This window comes from Felis catus, chromosome E1, assembly GCF_018350175.1.
Source record: "Felis catus isolate Fca126 chromosome E1, F.catus_Fca126_mat1.0, whole genome shotgun sequence".
NCBI classification, from domain to species: domain Eukaryota; kingdom Metazoa; phylum Chordata; class Mammalia; order Carnivora; family Felidae; genus Felis; species Felis catus.
In genome coordinates, this window is record NC_058381.1 from 36947970 (window position 1) to 36969898 (window position 21929).

Below are 21929 nucleotides of genomic sequence, written 5' to 3' on the forward strand. Positions count from 1 at the left end.
GGCAGGGAGAGCTTCATTTACCCTCGAACATCTTTTTTTTTTTTTTTTTGAGAGAGAGAGAGAGAGCATGAGTGGGAGAGGAGCAGAGAGAGACAGAGGGAGAGAGCGAGAACCCCAAGCAAGCTCCACACTGTCACTGCAGAGCCCAATGTGGGGCTTGATCTCATGAAGCTAGAGATTATGACCTGAGCCAAAATCAAGAGCCGGATGCTTAACTAACTGAACCACGTAGGCACCCCTACTCTTGAACATACTAATGGTAGAATCAGAGCAGGAATCTCTTGACATTAATTATCTATATTTTAGAAACAGCCAATGTGTCTGAGCCAAAACTTTATGGTACTTCTGTGTTTGGATCATATTCTGTCCCTAAAATAGGAGCTTGACTTTAGCAAACATCTTGTTAAGTAAAAATGTCATTAGTATATGGCTATTTCAGAGATCTTAAAATACTTGCTTTTTTAATCTAAATTAAGAAAATAATTTTGAGGAATTACAAAACTGCTAATGATGGATGGATGGTGTTTTATGGTTAATGTTCCCTCAAATGGATGAATTTGCACTCAGCAGAGGAGTACAAAAACTGTGCAGTGTTTCTTGCAGAAAAATAAGAATAGTTTCTTGGTTTGGGCAGCTAAGCTGTCATACTGTGGTTTTGTAATATGTTAGCATCAGAGGTTGCTGATGAAGGGTATATGGGAACTGTACTATTTTAGCAACTTTTCTGAAAATGTAAAATTATTTCAAAGTTAAAAAGTTAAAAAAAAAAAAAGGCATTAATTTGGGTGGAGGTGAGGAGTGAATGGGAGATAGAAGACATAGGATTGACCAAGAGTTGATAATTGCTGAAGTGGGGTGATAAGTCAAGGAAGTTTATTATAGTCCGTATGTTAGTACATGTTTGAAATTTTTATAATAATTTTTTAATCTAATAAAATAAAAAAGAAAGACATAAGAACAATTATGCACAGTTCAACTTTGGGCAAACAGAAGAATTTTCTAAGTGACATTGTTAGCTGAGACAAACTTGTATCTTATTTATTTACTTATGTATGTATGTATGTATGTATGTATGTATGTATGTAATCTCTGCACCCAACATGGGGCTTGAACTCATGACCCTGAGATCGAGAGTCGCATGCTCTTCCAACTGAGCCAGCCAGGTACCCCTAAATTTGTATTATCTTTTGATTTCAGTTTTCTCTGTCATTCTTATCCTTTGGTGCACCAAGAATCAAGTATATGCTTGATTGTAATTTTTTTAATTCTACAATCTATATTCTTACTTTTAGCTGTTATTATTCAGGTTTTCTTTATTGTTATAGTACTAAAAATACATGCCTACAATAGTAAACTAGAAAAAATTTTAAAGTTGTCTTTCTTGTCCATGGACTTTTCGATACTAATATTTCTCTTATAAGTCTATTTTTGGTTTTTGTTTTTCTAAACAATATGGGTGTAAGGTCACACCATTGGCAAATATTTTTCCACTGTTTATATAATGAATTTATGTTGTTCCAAAGATAATAAGTTATGTTAGATCAACCCTTCTGGGTAAGAGAAGTGTTAAGTGCCATGTTAGAACTTAAGCCATAGACCACCAGATGGTGGCCACAATGTTAATTTATTTTCTAGACCCTCCCTTTAAAGATATCTAAGTCAGGGGGTGCTGGGTTGCTCAGTCAGTTAAGCGTCTGACTTTGGCTCAGGTCATGATCTCACGGCTCATGAGTTTGAGCCTTGTGTCTGGCTTTGTGCTAACAGCTCAGAGCCTGGAGCCTGCTTTGGATTCTTTGTCTCTGTCTCTCTCTGCCCTCCCCTGCTTGAGCTCTGTCTCTTTCTCTCTCTCTCTCTCTCTCTCTCAAAAATAAACATTTTTTTAAAAATCTAAATTAGAGAGTTTCCTTACAAATAAATTTCCTCAATTAGTTTGGGAATACAGAGGCTTTCTTTAAAATAAAATTTGAGGGGCGCCTGGGTGGCTCAGTCAGCTAAGCGTCCGACTTCAGCTCAGGTCATGATCTCGCGGTCCATGAGTTCGAGCCCCGCGTCGGGCTCTGTGCTGACCACTCAGAGCCTGGAGCCTGTTTCGGATTCTGTGTCTCCCTCTCTCTCTGACCCTCCCCCGTTCATGCTCTGTCTCTGTCTGAAAAATAAATAAACATTAAAAAAATAAAAAAAAAAAAAGAAAAAAGATAAAATACAATTTGAACATGAATAGACACTTCTCTAAAGAAGACATCCAGATGGCCAACAGGCACATGAAAAGATGCTCAACGTCGCTCCTTGTCAGGGAAATACAAATCAAAACCACACTCAGATATCACCTCACGCCAGTCAGAGTGGCCAAAATGAACAAATCAGGAGACTATAGATGCTGGAGAGGATGTGGAGAAACGGGAACCCTCTTGCACTGTTGGTGGGAATGCAAATTGGTGCAGCCACTCTGGAAAGCAGTGTGGAGGTTCCTCAGAAAATTAAAAATAGACCTACCCTATGACCCAGCAATAGCACTGCTAGGAATTTACCCAAGGGATACAGGAGTACTGATGCACAGGGGCACTTGTACCCCAATGTTTATAGCAGCACTCTCAACAATAGCCAAATTATGGAAAGAGCCTAAATGTCCATCAACTTATGAATGGATAAAGAAATTGTGGTTTATATACACAATGGAGTACTACATGGCAATGAGAAAGAATGAAATATGGCCCTTTGTAGCAACGTGGATGGAACTGGAGAGTGTGATGCTAAGTGAAATAAGCCATAAAGAGAAAGACAGATACCATATGGTTTCACGCTTATGTGGATCCTGAGAAACTTAACAGGAACCCATGGGGGAGGGGAAGGAAAAAAAAAAAAAAGAGGTTAGAGTGGGAGAGAGCCAAAGCATAAGAGACTGTTAAAAACTGAGAACAAACTGAGGGTTGATGGGGGGTGGGAGGGAGGGGAGGGTGGGTGATGGGTATTGAGGAGGGCACCTTTTGGGATGAGCACTGGGTGTTGTATGGAAACCAATTTGACAATAAATTTCACATATTGAAAAAAAAATACAATTTGAAGGCATGTTGCTTTTGACCACTTGCCTAACTCTGTGGTGCTTGATTTGGGGCCAGGCAATTGCTACTTGGAAAGCATTACAGGAACCAGGAGTAGTCAGGAGAACAGGAGAAAAGGGGTGCTGTGATGATGGCAAATAGCTTTGTGGCTCCTGATTGGGCAACAGTGGAGTGGAGTACTTACAAACGTGGGTTGTGAATCCAGACTGCCTAGGTCTGAACACGGACTCTGCCTTGAGTGTTTATAGCAGCTTTATTCACAATAGTCCTAAACCTAGAACAGCTCAAGCATCCATCAACTGATAAACACATAACGTGTGGTATATCCATATACTGGGAGACTGTCTGGCAATAAAAAGTAATTAACTGCTGATACATATAACATGGATGAATCTCAAAAGTTTTATGCTAATTGAAGGAAGCCAGACATAAAAGATTAAATATCATATGATTTCACTTATAGAACACCGCTAAAAAGTCAGATCTATAGATAGAAAAATAGATCAGTGGTTGCCAGGGCCAGGGATGGAGGGAGAATATTGACTGCAAAAAGGCAAAAAGCAACTTTTTGGAGTGATGGAAATATTCGATATTTTGATTTACTAAACTGCTTGTACAACTATATATATATATGTTGTCAAAGTCATCCAACTGTACACTTAGAATTGCATTTTATGTAAATTATGTCTCGATAAAATATTCAGAACCAAATATATAAAATATGTTCATTTACCAGAACCCTTTTTGATTTGTCTGGCTTCCGTGAACAAGCCTATTGTTATTGCTTCAGCTTTAAGGCATGCCTTTCTAGAACTAAGAGATATGTGAGTTCTTTGCCACATGTATATTCTCATATCTACCTTCTTCTAGTAAGACTGTATATAACAACAAGGCTCCAGGGGGATAAAGATAGCAAAAGACATCCTGAGGTAAATACTGGCCTTGGATGACAAGCTTCTAGAAGGGATTCCGGAAAAGTGGAGCTGCCCAAGCTACAGAGAGAGGAAGACTCAAGAACAGAGCGTTGGCTGGCCCTCGGAAGGGAGAAGGGGGTGAGGTGACCCTGTTGGGGAAAGGCAAGCTGAGAGAGCAAGATGAAATGTACCTCTTTAGGTATCACAGCTCTCAAATTAACATGTTTACACATTCATGACACCCACGTGGCTTCAGTTTCTCGGCAGTGGAATTTCTCACATAATTAAGCTTTTAGAAAAAAATTCATTTTTTTGCCATTAAAAAAATGTAACAAATGATCCACATGTATCATTTGGACACAGGTCACACTACCCAGATAATGAGCTCTTTCATGTAAAATTTCCAGTAGATTTTTAACATGCAAAAGTCCTCCTCATACGTTATCCCGTATTGATCCGATTGGAGCTGTTAGTGTCTAGTGGATCAATGATCAGCAAACTAAAAAGTCACTTAGTGACTATGACACCCATGGCCGTGTTAGAATCTATTGTGTCAGGAATTCTTGTTTTATTAACTCTGTAATTACCTGTTCAGCTGAACCGGTGAATTTTATTACACATTTTCTTTCACCTGAACGAGACCTTTGCACTTCTACCGGTGCCCTGAGGATCCACCATTTTTTTTTTCTGTTCCCTGTCTTTCTCCAGTGGCCTATGGCTTCACTGCCATCTGTTTAGGCAGACATGTGTGGGAAAGAATGCCACCACCTAGCTTTGGAAGCTGTTCAATGGCCTTGCCCTCCAGTATGGTTGCTTCAGTTGAGACACATTTAGGCCTCCTGAAGAAGAAAGTCAACAGTGCACCTCTGCTTGCTATATGTATTGGTGCTTTCTCGAAACCAAGGATCACTATGCTATATGGCATGGAAGTTAACAGCATGGGCTTTGGAGGCAGGCCTGGGGCTGCCTCCTGGCTCTACAAGCTAGCAAGTTATGTCAACTCCTCAGCCTTGGTTGCCTTCTGTGTTAGGGGAAGGGATAGGAATAGTCCCTTCCTCATAGTGATGCACGGATGTCTTACAGCACCCCGGGCTCAACGTGCCTCAAATTGTGTTCCCCCTAAAACCTGTAGCTCTGCTACTTTCTTTTGGTAAATGGTGCAATCATCTTTGACTCACTCTTTCATTCACCCCACCCCAACATCCAGCTCTCCACCATATCCAGCACATCTGCCTCCTAAATGTCTCTCTGATGCATCCGTCATTCCCCACCTGCCATATCTGCCCTAGCCCAAACCTTTACCACTTCTCATCTGGATTACTAATTGTCCAACTCGACTCCCCAAATTCACTCTTGCCTTCTTTCACTTGTTTTTTTTAACTAATTTATTTATTTTGAGAGAGAGAGAGAGCGTGAGTGGGGGAGGGACAGAGACAGAGGGGGAGAAAGAGAATCCCAAGCAGGCTCTGCACTGTCAGCGCAGAGCCCAACATGGGGCTTGAACCCACGAACTGTGAGATCATGACCTGAGCTGAAATCAAAAGTCAGATACACAACTGACTGAGCCACCCAGGTGCCCCTTGGCTTCTTTTAATAGAGACACCATGCTGCCATCATGCAAAGGTTCTTGTTATCCTTAGAATTGGACTCACTGTCATTAACACATCCAAGACTTTGCATGATTTCATTCTTTTCTCCACCCTCATGTCACTCTTCTTGGCTATTGTTGTACCGGTATTTATACATGTAATTAATTTTTTTTATTTACTCACTCATTTGTTAACATTTACTGAGCATCTGTTATGAGTCAGGCACAGTGCAAGTGGTGAGAATACAAAATGAATATAGTCTGCTCACTGCCCAAGATAAGCTCAATACCTAATGAGGAAAAGAGATACAAAAAAAGTGATTAAAAGTGGTAAATGTAACATGAGAAGTGAGAAGAGAGAGTGATTAGCTTTCTGTTGGCATGTCAGAGAAAGCTTTGCAGTGACAGTGACTGTATCACATCTGGAAGGATAATTAAGAATATCATGTGCATGTATGTAATTTTAAGTCAGATTCTTCATGCCAGAAAATATTTTAGGAATATAATACAAACCCAAAGCATAATTCTTCTTTAGAGTCTGTAGACCTGGGGTGCCTGGGTGCCTCACTTGGTTAAGCATCTGACTTCAGCTCAGGTCATGATCTAGCGGTTTGTGAGTTCAGGCCCCACGTCAGGCTCTGCACTGACAGCTCAGAGCCTGGAGCCTGCTTCGGATGCTGTGTCTCCCTCTCTCTCTCTGCCCCTCCCCCACTCATGCTCTGTCTCTCCCTCTATCTCTCGAAGATAAATATTTTTTAAAAATTTAGAGTATGTAGACATGCTGGGTAGTTTCCCACATCACTGAGGTTACATATCTAATTACCACTAGCTACTAATTTCTCTTAGAACAAATACAGCTAAGGAAACATCCCCTTCTTTAGTCATTGAGTACTTTTCTATCAACTTTTGTTAAAATCTTTCCACTTGTTTTAGTGGCCAATCCAATATCCCAAAATTTCCATTTTCTTGAAACATATATCGGGATTTAGAAATTGGAAAAGCCATTGATTGTAGAATATGGTCAAATCAACCAAAAAAGAAATTAATTCAACATCTTCAGATTTTGAATCTTTTTAAACAGCTGCTTCTTTTTTTTTTTTTTTTTTTAGAGAGAGAGAGAGAGAGAAAGAGAGAGAGAGAGTGAGCACAAGTGGGTTAGGGGCAGAGAAAAAGGGAGAGAGAGATTTAATCCCAAGCAGCCTCCATACTGACATCACGGAGTCCGATGTGGGGTGCAAACTCACAAACCATGAGATCATGACTTGGGCAGAAAACAAGAGTCAGACACTTTAACCAACTGAGCTACCCAGGTGCCCCTTTTTTAAACAGCTTCTTAACAGGAATACTGCATATACCCATCATGGAAATCCAACCTTCTTTAGTAAATTAATTTTAGAACAGAGGAATTAGACTATCTACAAATGACAGAAGGTCTGTCACTTTAAAGTCTTGTGGCCTGACTAAAGCACAGATTAGGTATAAAATACTAGTTTTCTAGAAATGAAACTTTTTTTTTAATGTTTATTTATTTTTGAGAGAGAGAGAGACAGAGCAAGAGTGGGGAAAGGGTAGAGAGAGACACACACACAGAATCCGAAGCAGGTTCCAGGCTGTCAGCACAGAGCCCGATGTGGGGCTCGAACTCATGAACTGTGAGATCATGACCTGAGCCAAAGTTGGCCGTTTAACCGACTGAGCCACCCAGGTGCCCCTAGAAATGAAACTTTAATACTTAGTTGCTACTGAATGTCCACTTGATAAATTTAAATAACTGTTTCCTTTAAAATTTGGTCTTCTTTTTCTTAACTTTTATTTTTGAGAGAGAGAAAGCATGTGTGAGCATGCATGCACAAATCATGCACATCGAACCCACAAATCATGAGATCATGACCTGAGCCAAAGTCAGATGTGTAACTGACTGAGCCATCCAGGTGCCCTATAAAATTCAGTCTTTTGATTGTATTTTATTTTCCAAACTTTTAGATAATCAAAAGCATTCTCTTAATTAATTTTTGGAAAAAAATGTATTATTCAATTAAGATAATTTTCATAATATAAAATCAATATTCTTGAAAGAGAAACTTAAATTTCCCTCTGTGCCTTTGTCAACTTACCAGCCATACTATTTTGCAAACATCTCATTGAAGCATTTTTACCATAAAGAAACTAATTCATAACCACAGACACTTATTTCCACTATTAGAGATAATATCCTCTTTTCTGAAGTCTGTCACATAAAGATCTCAACACACTTACTGCGTGAGCTATTTTAGCATTCTTACTTTTAAGCCCAGTGTCTAAGATACAGAGAAATGCATGCAACGACTTCAGTCTGTGCTTCTGAAAGAAACATTTATCAATTAAGCAAAATTGAATTGCTTGTTGGATCTCTTAAAGTACTGATGACACCTCAGTTGTGAAGAGCGATGAGAACATTACTCTTCCCTTCTTTCAGCTAAAGAATAAGAAATAAGAAAAGTTATCTGACCCAGAGTGAAGTTGACCTAGAACTCTGTAGACTGTTTCATTTGAAATGATTAGGCAAGTACAATGTATGGAGCAAAAGAAATTCAGCTGAAAAATGTAAACCATAAGCTAAGAGACCTTATCATTATAGCAACCTCACCTCTTCTGTTTCCTAATTCTTCCTTAAAATGTGCTTACTGATGTAGACGCTGAAGATATGAAGATGAATAAGACCCAGTCCCTGCCTTCAAGGAACTAATAATCCAATGGAAAACAGATGTGTGCAGCTAACCCTAATCATTGAGATACATGAGTGTTTTTAGCAAAGTGCTAAGTAGAGGGAGAACAAAATAAATTAACTCTGCCCAGAGGAATCAGAGAAGGCTTCATAGAGGAGGTGACACTTAGCTGAATCTTGAAGGAAGAGTAAGATTCAGCCAAATGAAGGAAAGTAAGGCTACTTTAGGAAGAGAAAATATTCAGGAAACAAAGGCAAGTTGTATGAAAATACTTGCTGTGTTAGAGAATGTATAGGGAGAATGGCTGGGGAAGTAGGTTGCAGTTAGTTGTAAAGAATACGGAGAGTCCTCCTCTGTTGGTCCATTCCCTTCACTTCCTGTTGATAGTTGAGACTTTATTTTACAAGTCATTAGGGACCAATCAACTATAGTATTTTGTGGTGGGTATATTTCATTATTTGGCCATCTGCAGTCAACTCCTTTCCCTCCCTATAAACTCTCTGGTTGCTAAGGGCACCTGGGTGACTCAGTCAGTTAAGCGACCGACTCTTGATTTCCGCTCAGGTCATGATTTAGCAGTTTGTGAGTTCAAGGCCTGCATTGGGCTCTGTGCTGGCAGCGGGGAACCTGCTCTCTCTCCCTCTTTCTCCCTCTGCCCCTCCCCTGCTCAAACTCTTTCTCTCTCTCTCAAAATAAATAAACATTAGAAAAATTAAACTCTCCAATTTCTTTTTGTGTTGTCTCCTAATATATGTGGTATCAGTTGAGAGGTGGTGGTCCCCTTCCACTACCAGGTCCTTCTTCAGCCAAATCTGGTGCTGCCAGAGTCTGACCACATGATTTGGACTTAGCCAAAACGACGCTCCCTCTTTGAATCTTGACCATGCGGTACAAAGATGGGAAGACATCTGGTGGTTATAGTCATAGCAGCAGCAACCATTGTAGTTGGTGCACTGCTGGATATTTGTTGTGGTTCCTGTCCCCTGGGCCTCGTGAGCTCCCCTGATTCTGACCTTGAGTCGGTTTTTGTCATGCAGCTAAGAACTCTTACGCAAATAATGTCCAAAACAAAACTCATCATTCAAGTTCAAGGAACTTGGAGCTTGACACTGTAGGTTTAGAGCTTTAAATGAAAGACTTTTCAGAGAAGGGTACAGGCTTAAGATTGTATTAAAGCTGAGAATTAAAGCCTAAGAGATAGATCACTCAGGGAGAGAATGTAAAGGAAGAAAGCAAGAGGACCAGAGATAATACCCTGGGAGATGCGAACATACAAAGAAGCAGACAGAGGAACTAGCAAGGATGTCCTAAAAGGATATCAGAGAGGTAGAAGGAGAACTAGGGGGAAATAAGCTCAAAGAAGGGCTTAGCAATATCACGTACTGCAGAGAGTATTCTGCAGACAGAATTAGCACTGAGAAGTCATTGGGATTGGCTTTGGTCACTAGATACTTTGAAAGAACAGATTTAGAGTAGCTTTCCAGGTGGGAGCCAAAATCCTATGGTTAAGGAAATACAACTGATACTTGAACAATGCAGAGGTTAGGCATGCCAATTCCCCGCACAGTCAAAATTCATATATAACTTTAACTCCCCAGAAACTTTACTAATAGCCTATTGTCGAATAGAAGCCTTACCAATAATACACAAAGTCAACATTCTTTGTATGTTATATGTATTATAGACTTTATTCCTAAATAAAATAAGCTAGAGAAAACAAAATCGTAGGGAAGAGAAAATACATTTACAGTACTGTACTGTATGTATCAAAAAAAAATCCACATATTAACTGAACCCATGCAATTCAAATTCATGTTGCTCAAGTCTACACTGTAATGGAAGGTGACAAGTAGACGCCACAGTAGATACTGTTTTAACTGAAAATCTAGTGGAGTGTTGAGGGATGAAGGAACAGCAAGGGATTTGGGGTTAAAAGAAGGGTTTTTCTCTAGAAAAACTGAGCCTTGGGGCACCTGGGTGGCTCAGTTAAGCAGCTGACTTTGGCTCAGGTCATAATCTCGCAGTTCATGGGTTCGAGCTCCACGTCAGGCTCTGTGCTAACAGCTCGGAGTCTGGAGCCTGCTTTCAATTCTGTGTCTCCCTCTCTCTCTGTCCCTCCCCTGCTCATACTCTGCCTCTTTCCGTCTCTCAAAAATAAATAAACGTTAAAAGAAAAACTGAGCCTTTTCTAGCAGAAGAACTGGTGAAGAAGAGATTGAAAATGTTAGGTAGTAGAGTGGTAGATGATGAAGCATTATCTCGGACAAGAAAAGAGGCAGTGGAAATTGTAGCAAGGTGGTAATGGTTGGCCTTGGAAGGGGATAGAGCCCCTTCCTCTTTGAAGTCAGGACTAGAAAAGGTAAGATGAAGATTTAAATCACGTGGGCTCTTATTAAACATGGAGATTCCTGGGGCACCTGGATGGCTCAGTCGGTTAAGCATCCGACTCTTGGTTTCAGCTCAGGTCATGATCTCATGGTTTCATGAGTCCGAGCCCCACGTCGGGCTCCAAGCTGACAGTGTGGAGCTTGCTTGGGATTCTCTGTCTCCCTCTCTCTGTCCCTCCCCCACTTGTGCTATCTCTGTCTCTCTCAAAATAAAGAAATAAACTTAAAAATTAAAAAAAAAAACAAAAAACATGGAGATTCCTCAGGCCTGCCCTATAGTTGGTGAATCAGAATATTGGAGGGAAGAGCCCCTGAATGTGCATTATTAAAAAGCCACAGGTGACAGGGATGCATACTAAAATTAAAGAAGCACTAATAGAAATCATACAGAATGGAGATGGAGTTGAAGCTAAAGAATATTAAAAGTTTGCCATATCTCCTGCAGGAAAAAAACATGGAACCTAGCAAAAATGAAATAAAGGATTTCCAAAGAACACTAAGAACCTGGGTTGAAATCATAAATAAAGCTGCCAGTCATTTAAGTATGCTGTTTCTTTCTGATGTACTCAGTGGCACAGGAGGGGTGGAAAAGCCAATGTTCAGATCGATCCAAGAGGTTGGGAATGGCACAGTGATAGATCTCAAAGAGGTAAGAGGAGGTTGACCCTGGAGTCCAGGCTGGGTAGGCAGGAAAGAGAACTGTTTCTAAGTGAGGTAGGAACAAAGAGGAAGCTCCATTCCAAGTAGGTTGGCTGGATTTAAGGAGCACAGTTGGTATTACCAAACTCTAAACTGCTCTCTTAACTACTAGGCAACAACCCAAACTGAACAAACCTGCTATACTCTAGTTTTGATGTCTTTTTTTTTTAATGTTTATTTATTTTTGAGAGCGAGAGAGAGACAAATTGCAAGCAAGGGAGGGGAGAGAGAGAGGGAGACACAGAATCCGAAGTAGGCTCCAGGCTCTGAGCTGTCAGCACAGAGCCCGAAGAGGGGTTTCGAACTTGCAGAGCACGAGATCATGACCTGAGCAGAAGTCAAATACTAAACCGACTGAGCCACCCAGGCGCCCCCAGCCTTGATGTCTTGATCACTATGGTGAAAAGCTGCAAACAACCTAGGTGTCCATCAATGGGAGATTTGTTAAATAAATTATGATGTGTCCAAATCATGGATGGTATGTACTCATTAAACGTAATGCTAACAACCTACTTATTTTAGAAAATCCGTCATGAGATTTTAGAAGCATGTTATAAAACATTGTGTAAAAAGCTATTGGATTTTGCTAAAATTAGGTGTGTATTTATGCAAACATATGCATGTATGCAAAGGAGATGTCTGAAAGAAAAGTCACAAATGTTGAGATACTTTGGTGACTATTTATTTCTATATTCTGTATTTAAAATTTGACTATATGTTTCTATTACTTTGGGGTTAAGAAAATGCAATAAAGTGGTTTTCATTTTTTTTAATAATACAAGGTGTTTAAAACTCCCAAATTACTTACATTCCCCCCCCCACCTGTCACAATTCTCTTTATAATAGCATAGATTTTCTCAGCTAGAGGTAGGAGCTGGGCTGATTAAGTTAATATGTGTCAATTTGTGAGCGATTAGTATCTCCATTATCCTTCAAACATATTTATTTATTTATTGTCTCAAAACATAAATGACTCTCCAAATGATGGTATTCAAGGTGGAGGAACACCGAAGCACAATAATGTGGGCAGGGTGAATTAGGGGAATTTTGGAGAAGAATATGACCACATTAACTCTTCCTGGGAACGTATACCCCTCAGGGTCAGTGTCCTGAAGTTCTGACCATTTATGTGACATTCTGTCGTCCTGGCGTAGATTGATACTTGCTACACACAAAAGTTGTTTTTGTGGTGGTTTTTGTTTTTTAAGCTTATATTTATTTACTTATTTTACCACTTCTATCTAACTTAGAATGCCCCTTTTTTCCTCCAGAGATTTGTTAAACTTTCCGTTTTCTTCCAGCTTTCTATAATTTGACTTCTGTATTTATATTTAATTCAGGGTAATTTACTTTGATATGTAGTGTGAGAAGAACATCTAAATTCATTTCATTCCAAATTGCTACTTTTCTCAAAATAATTTATTGAATCACCCTCTTTTACTTGTGTGCCTTATTTGTCACATATTAATGTTTTACATTTAAAGGAGCTCTTTATTCTGTTACATCGATCTGAATATTTTTGCACCAATACAAGGACCTGTTGTAGCCTTTTAATGTTTTAATAATTGCTAACGTCAGTCGCTACTTTTCTTTTTCAAAATTTCAAAATTCTATCTTCCTCTTTTTATTTTTCCTGTAAATTTTAGAATGGTTTTTATCAAGTGCCTTACAAAATGTTACTGTAGTTTCAGTTGGTATAGCGCTAAGCTTAAAACTTGACCCGAATCTCTCCACTTGGTACCAACAAATTATTTTCAGTCTTACAAGCATTTCCCACAGGCGCTCCCTGTCGGCAGCAGCAATGAATGTACGTTATACGTGGTAACTCAGGACTTTCTAAGTCCAGGGATTGCCCGTATTCACGTAAAAGTTTGTATTTTGGAGAACTGTGCCCTTCAGAGCCTTCCACTATGCAGTACAGGTTTTGTTGTTTTTTAGAGCAGTCCTTTGTAATCCTGTGATTTCAGTCTGCCGTGCTGAGCGTTACCCACCAATTGGTAGGTTACCCAGGACTGATGCACTTTGCACCCTCTTCCCATTTTCATGATCGGCTTATTATATTCGGTTGGAGACTTCTTCAAGTTTTCTTCTTTGCAACTCTAGAGAGTAATGGCTGTCTTTCCAGGATTTTGCGAGGTTTGTTTTGTAAACTGTTCCAAACCCCGGAATGATTATTACATTAACTACCTGATCTCAGGGAGGTCATTCAAGTTCTCTGATCTTAAGCTTTCTTGCCCGTAAAGTGGGCATGATAGTACATGCATGAGGTGGTAAAGTAGTGGTGCCCATAAACAGCTTCTATGTAACCACTCAAGAAGGGTGCGCCCCATCTCTTCCCTCTCTGTTCCCTCACCCCCTTCCCTCTGTTTATCTGCTGAGATCAACCTTGCCAGTCACCCCTGCCTTTGGTTCCATATTTCCCCTTCCTCAGGGAGTTCCTGAATTCTCCCACAGCTCAGCACCTAAGGCCAAATGGGGAAAGAGCATAGAGATAGAGCAAAATAATTTTGTAAGCAATCTAGCATTAAATTAATTGATAATGAATTACAAATCATTTTAATAATAGCAAATGAAGCTAAGCCAGTGTCCATACCCTTCTTTAGAAAAATAAGCAAGGTTTAGAAAATTATCATTTCCTAAGTTATTAATAATTAATATAGGGCAATAATTTGGGTATAAACCTTAAGGGCTTCTATAGAGAATGTCTATTAGTACCAAGTGGTAATTCTAAGTGTAAATGCTGATCATGACCCCTTAGAGCCAAAATCGTTGATTAGATGGGCATGTTCAACATTAAAGTGTGCGTGTATTTAATTAAAATTGATTTTGGAAGAATTCTCCCACTACTGTTCCTTATGCTCAACTTTATTTTCTGATTGTGAAAACGAAGTAAAATTGAGGTATTGTTTAGGGTAAATCATGTATGTTGAGGAGTATCTAATTTTGTTTTTTCTGTCTAAGGCCTAAAAACTTAAATAGCGGCTTCATGGCTTGATTTCATTTCATTCTAGGAAAGGGTTATTACTGTTCATAATTCAGAAGTTGAAATTTTATTTAAAGAAGATGCTAGGACATTCAGAGCCCTGGGTATGAGGAGGGATGTAGAAAACAAATTTGAGAAAAATAATTCTGATCAATCTCTATCACATTTTTTCATTGGCAAAACAATATTCAATGTGCTAATTCTGTCCTCTGCTGTTTTCTATGAAAGCTGTCCTTAGAGCAGTGAAAGCATTATATGTTCAATGTACTCATATTCGCAGAAAGAAAATTTCTATATATTTGAACAATTTCCATGTCCTTCACCTAAGAATTCTCTCTTGTAATTATATGGTGGAAATATTATTTTTGAGCTGTTTTAAAGAGAGAGAAAAAGAAGAGGAATAAGGAAAAGAAATCGGAATTTTTAAAATTTAGTTGATTTCTAGATATGGACCTGATTTCTTGCACGAACAGTTTCAATACTGTATTTGTGGATGTATGTAGCATAATTAGTATCTCACAGGCAACAACCATCCATCTGTTCCCATAGACGGAAACTGTCTTTAAATAATAAAGAAACTCCTTTCTGACATAAATGCTCTCTGCCTTTGAAAGCTAAGAATAAATATACAGCATAATGTTTGCATCAGCCTGACATTTACATGGAGGCATATCTGACTACATCTTATAAAATCTATTATTTTTAGTAAATACTTCAGTCGAATAGCCTGGGTTGGTCTTTGTTTCTTGTGTTTTTTTTTTTTTTAGATTGCCCCTAAAATATTTCCAGCTCACTCACAGGTTAATAATCACACGATGATGTCAGCCAAATCAAGTGCTGACAAGGAAATGGGAACCCTGTTCAAGAGAGAGATGAGTAAATATCCCAGGAGAGGAATCAAACGGCAAGCAGTCATTTTTCATAAAGAGAAAAATCACTAAACTAAAGAAAAGAGGTTTTAAAAAAATAAGTTTAACTGAACACTTGGACAACCCCCCCCCAAAAAAAATGTGCAGATGGTAAGATTCTAATGGAAGAGACATTTGGGAGTATGGCCATCAGCTTGTGCCACCTGCCGTGGGAGTTTATCTGTGGGCAGATACAACTCCCTTGTTCGAGAGGAAAAAAAAAAAGAGAGAGAGAGAAAAAAGGTTACAGCCCAGGTGGGTTAGACACACTGCTAGCCAGAGTGATGCTCCTAAGTTATTCACATTGCTGATGGCAACAGAGCTAGAATAAAATAAAATGTGAAAACAGCATGCTGATCTTTAACCACCATGTCAATATGCTTAAAAAATAATTTGAGGTTTTATGTGCCTTTTCTGAATATACGGTAACCACATACCACAGTTTCATAGGTTTCTTGCTAATAAAAGACTCCCAATTTGTTAAAATCAAACTTCATTTTGAAGTCTTGGGCTTTAATGTGAACTAACTTTCCAAATTAAAACCGGATCCAGGAACCCTTTCTCTTTAGCAGATTGGAATCCGGTAAATCTCCCCACATACACAAATCCTATAAAGAGTGTGTATTGTTTCAAATAGCTGGAGAGGAGAGCAGCTCTGCCCATCGCTCACCAGAGCCATGGTTCTCCCCAGTAGAGTCATGTTTTTAGCAAGGTTCCTGTGGGAAACCTGTTTGTGAAAGTGGCATTTGTGATTCAGACTTCAGCTCCCCATGCCAGCTTCGGAAAGTCAAACAGATGTTTCCTCGTTTACTGCAGCGTAGCTCATCACTTATCCCAAGAGGAAAATCGGAAGAGGCTGGGGACAAGCGCAATTCTGTCAGCCAAGCCACAAGAAAATGGAGATAGAGAGAGGTCTTATTTGTGTGTGTATGTGTGTGTGCGTGTGTGTGTGCGTGTGTGTGTGTTCTAAATCTGATTAAATGTGGGCTTAAACTTTGCTTTATTTAAAGATAGATTCATCTACAGGAAACTTTACCCTCCACCTAAATTTCAGTTTTTTATTCCCTTCTCTCTCCCCGTTTCCTGGGAAAGTTCAGTATCTTTGATAGGTCTCTTTGGAGTACAACCTTTGTGCCTTTCAGTTTTGCTTGGGAGTAAGAGGTTGTTTCAGAGCAAAGCTTAGCTCTTGATTTGTTTTGCAAGAATAATGAGACCAAAAGTCATTTCTTATTCACACGCATCAAAACACATGCATACCCCAAAAAAAGCAAATAAAATGTATTTTGAATCTCATACACCACAGTGATGTGGCCAGGGAATTATACTCATTAAATGGATTTACAAAGAGCTGGGTAGCATATAGTAGAAAACAATATTGCATTAAGCCTGAACGAACATTAAACGGGACATAGTAAGTCTTTTTCATTTCTGATCTATATATTTTTTAAAAAATAGTATTGACAATTTTTAAGCTAGAAATCAAATTGCTATAGGAAATACAAAAAAAAAATAACCTTAAGCATTCCCCTGTTTTTGTTTTGGACATACAGTAGATGTAATCTTGCCTAATTGTAATCTAGAGTCAGATTTTTAAATTGGGTTTTTTTGGAAAAAGATTTGCTGTCTCTGCTTGGAATGAATTCCTCTCGGTCCCAGGCCTTAGACCAGTGGAAGGGTCACGGCTAATTTAGAAGGTTCTCTGCGGATGTGAATCTCTGTCTCTCCCTTTCAGACATTCTCGTTTTCTCTCCTCTCTTGCTCTGTGCGTACGCAGAGTGGTGTCTGTGTTTCAGGAAAAAGAATGTGTGTTAAAAGAACTAATGGTCCGACTGTCCATCAGACTGGGCAGCGATGGAGGTCATCTGGCGGTCAAAACCAAATAATTTCAGCCTGTTCCTAAAGCCCCTAAAGCTGTTGACTCGATGACTGGAGTTCACCGCCTCTGTTGCTTCTGTATCCTCTGAAACCTGGGAGTTTTATTTTTGGAGACAAGAACAGGCATATTTTCTCCCTAGCAACTGTGTGTAAACAGTGTCTGCCATTCAGCATTGGCTCAGGTTAGCGTGGCTGGAGTATAGTCACTGCTCCCTCTTGATACATGTCTGCCCTGAATAGACAATAGACCAGATTCTAAACCTAGAGTCTCCCGACATATTGGAAGAATCTGAATATTTGTGCTTGTCTTGAAGTGCATTGTTAAGGTAGAAATTCTAAATATTTAGAGCTAGAAAACAGTCTCCCCTTTATAAAAAGATCTGATGTTCTTAATGTGAAACTGTGTGCAGGCACATAGTTTAAGGTAACTTCCAAGTTTCCGCATTCATAAGGAACAGATGGGAGTGGAAGTGGTTTCAAAGTGCTGACAACTCCATTAAAAATGTTTTAAAAATCCATAATCCATAAATCTGAGCCACATATTGGTTATAGTCACAGCCCTTTCAGTATTTCTTGTACCCTATTTGTGAATACCACCACCTGCTGGCAGTTAATGACAAGCTCTTACTTTGCTGAGGAATCCATCTAAAAGTCAATATTAAATAAAATTTAAATGTTTCTAAGTAGGTAAGTTTTTGAAATGAAAATCTGTTTACTGCATCAGCTTGAAACATCCTAGCCACAATCAATTTACCACAACTTTTTAACGGGTATTGGAAAAATTGCGCGTGGAATATTGTTTTGAAATGAAAGCTATTCTTTATTTTTACTTAATACCAACTCTTCATCATCTTTTCTCTTCAGCTTGTCTTTCCTTGCCCCCAACACTTCAGAGTGATGTTAGAAGTATCCAAATCACCAGATTTGAGTTACAATTCTTCTTCTTCTTTTCATCTGCCCACTTTCTAAAAGAAGTATTTGTGTGCAATGGAATATCTAAATATGGGAAAGGAGGAGGGGCAGGCAAGCTTGGAAAATGCACAGGCTGGATAATTAAGTGTTGACTTCTAAAGATTATGTCTGTGATTGAGGGATTTACCACTCTTATTTTGGCATAGACTCATAAAACATATGTTCACAAAATCTGTTTTATGGCTTTTTTTTAAACAGGGTAGGAAATTTTAAATGTACAATAAAGTAGGCAAATCAAATCTTCATGCAGTGATATTACAATACACTGGTTCCTTTTCATTGTTCAAATCTTTACTTATCAAACAGAAATATAATACTTTATAATAAAATAAAATACAATGTCACTATGGCCCAGAACAGTGAACGACAAAATTTTGGATTCAGGTAATCCAAAACTAGTTTTCCAGCCAAAAAAAAAAAAAAAAAAAACCACACCATGTGTGCTGTTTTTATTCTGAAGCTGTGCTCCTAAAATTTTCTGTGCATTCTTTAAAAATGCATCCTGGTCCAATTTTAATATATGCCTTTAGCCAGGTAAATCTTTGTATCTAATAAGGCTACTGGAAAGACACTAGATAGGAGCCAAACTCAGACAATAATTCCTTCTTCTTCAATATGTTTTTCTAACCTGCTGATTGAGGGCTGTCCTGCAAATGGGACGGTTCTCTGTTGCTCCAAAGGTGAGATGCTCTGACACCTCAGCCACACTCCTAATATTTTTAGTTGTTTGCAACACTAATGTAACATTATGTTCAGTATTTCAGGCAGTTAGAAGTAGCAGGTCTTTGGCACCAAGAAACAAAGCCTTACTGAAACTTGATAGTACTTAGGTAGCCTGGTGCTGATTTTTATGCGCTATCTGGAGAAGGATGAAATGGATCCAGTGCCTGAGAGGAGGAATGCCTTCCAGAGATTTTGCTCTCAGGCAAATTTTCAGTATTCTTTCATGGGAGGAGGGGGGATCCCCCCACCATAAAACAAAGGTAATCTCTAATGTCACAAGGAGGGAGGAACAGAGGGGTAGAGAAGGACGGCATTAAGTCTTTTTTGATAATGGAAATCTGAGTAGCTCCTCAATTCCACGTAAGAACTTTCTCTGTTAATCTGAGAATTATGGGTTCGGCCTGGCTCTTACTTTTAGAGATTTTACATTTTTCCCATAGGCATCTGATCATTGCTGGGCGGCCTGACTTATGCCCCCTTCTGCTTACATTTAAAAGGTCACCAAAACAATGACGAGGTTTTCTGCAGGCTCCACCCATCACGTAGTCGGTGAGTTCACAGTCCACCAGGATCCTCAGCTGTAAAGCACCCCCTACTGCTTCTATGAGGCCAGTGCACTAATGATTCTCAAGTCTGCGCTTCCAGGACTCTGCGTATAAGGAGAAGGTGGGGCTTGGTGCCACATTTCTTTTTATGCTTTATAAGGGTCTGTTCAGAGCAAGCCACTGGTCTCTTGATCAACAATCCTCAGTATCCTCAGCTTTGAAACAGGTCGTATTTGGGGAGGTGACTTTAAGTCATCCTTTCAACTAATTCAAATAAACACACAGGAAGCCATTCTCTTCTTGGAGAGCATGGCACCAAAAATTGTCAAGGAATGACCCCTGCCTTCCTGAGACTTGTGAACTTTGAGATCATCCAGACCCAAACACAGGCATAATGATTTTCATGCTAGAATATAGTACTGCAATGTGATAATTACTATAGAAGTTTTTTTTTTTTTAATATATTGTAGGAGTGGGAGAGATTAATTCCACCTGGGAGATTCTGAAAGGCATTTTGGAGTAGGTGGATTTTAAATTGAATCCTAAAAGCTGAATAGAAGAAGAATGTTCCAGGCAGGGGGAACAGTAGTATTGAAAATGTGACATTTGCTTTCATCAGGTTTCTTGCATCCCTTGACTTCTTGGATGCCTTTGTTGTTAACTGCATGGTTAACCAATTAAGGCAAGGAGAAAAGCTGACTTGAGATAACCATGATGTGAAAAAGCTTTGATCTGGACATTTACTTTCTTTTCTTTTCACACAGTGATTCTGATATGAATAACATTATTAAATTTCTTTTTTCCTCTTACAATTTATTTTTTTTTAATGTTTATTTATTTATTTTCAGAGAGAGAGAGAGAGAGCGAGCAGGGGAAGGGCAGAAAGAGAGACACAGAATCCTAAGCTGGCTCCAGGCTCCGAACCCATGAAACACAAGATCATGTCCTGAGTCAAAGTCAGGCGCTTAACCCACTGAGCCACCCAGGAACCCCTCCCCTTGCAATTTATTTACCTGTTTCCTTCCATCTATACACATACACACACACACACACACACACACACACACACACACACACACACACACCTGTTTCCAGAGTTTATTCTTGGGCACTATCCCAGTTTCTACTATGATCTCTACAAGTCAAATCAATTAGATTAAATTGATAATACAACTTAATGACCCTGCTTGTCTTTGCAGGTAAACTTCAGAAGAGAATGAATCTGAGTGCCAACTCATTAACCTTGAAAGACAATTCAGGTGGTTTTATTCTAACGTTTGTAGTGTTTGTTTAGAGTTGAGCACACTTTAAATATGTCTGCGTTGTTTAATAGCCTCTTGTTGTACACAGTTTTTTTTTTTTTTGACGGACTCAATTGATATTCTTCATTAAAGACCAGATCCTAAAGAACTAATTCGCCTTCCTCTTGAATTTACATTCAAACAGGAGATTTCGTAATGGCTCCTTAAATGCTAACACTAGTTTCGAATGCTGCCAACCTCAGAGTTTCTTGTCCACATCAAATTCCTAATTCTTACACTGAGCTTTGTGGGAAACAGTTGTCCAGCCCTTCTCTCTTTACATTTTTTTCCAATTTTCTCATCTGTGCTGTTCACTCTTTATGCTGTGGATATCTTCATTACGGGATTGGTAGGACTTCGGTCCCTGAAGACAAATATTTTATTAGCTCTTAATGGTGATCTGCTATGGAAGGTTACATTTCAGGAAATTATTTATTTTAGTATGTTTGTAACTTGTTTTTAAGGAGGTTTTTTCCTCCTTTTACAATTCCAACGGAGAAAATTCATCCAGAAATGTCTCCACTGCCACCTACTTGCAGTTTGGAAACCTACATGCACCTGGTTTATCAAATAAAGCTGGTATTTTTCTCCCGCAAGGCAAGATTACTGACGAGAATACTGTAGGTGGCATCGTGGATTCTTCTCATGTTTTTAAAGACATGGGTTTTGTGAAATGGCTAGAAAAATTCCTGCATTATAGGATTTTTACTAACATTCGTGGAAACGGTTTTTTCTGTAAATGTGGTATGTCTTCTTCTATGATAATTGTATTGCTACAAATTATGTAGGTAACAGTCTAAGTGAAAATACCATTCCTAAATGCTTTATTCATATTTATATTAGGTTTACGTTGCTATAGTCATAATCCTTAATAACTTCTTATAAAGCACGTTATATAATGCGTTCATGATTATGCTATGGAAAGCTGTTACCTAGCACATTGTAAAAGACAGACATTTTAAAAAACAATATATGTTCCTATTTAATGCAGAGAGATGAGTTATCAGACACAGTGTGTACTTGTAATTTCATAAATAATAATAAGGTATGCGTAAATGGCTCTTTAATGCCCAGTGTTATTATGTTGAGAAGAAAGTGAACTATTCTAATATAATAACAGATATGAGAATTTTGAGTTATTTTTTCTTCTCATCATAGCAGTGACCACTCTGTGCCTAATGATTTCATTTTATTGCAAATCCCCTAGATGGAAGCTTAAAGATTTGACATTGTTATGCGCTTTTTTAATACAGGTTATTCTGCATTTTAT

At 38.9% G+C, this 21929-nt stretch overlaps 1 protein-coding gene and 1 non-coding gene across 8 annotated transcripts in view; one reads left to right on the plus strand and one right to left on the minus strand.

Annotated features, from left to right (window-relative positions):
• SKAP1 (src kinase associated phosphoprotein 1) overlaps positions 1 to 21929 on the plus strand; it is a 281290-nt gene that overhangs the window by 140741 nt on the left and 118620 nt on the right. The window lies entirely within an intron of this gene.
• On the minus strand, positions 1093 to 1165 carry TRNAE-CUC. The gene has a single exon. It is a non-coding gene; the product is annotated as a tRNA-Glu (tRNA).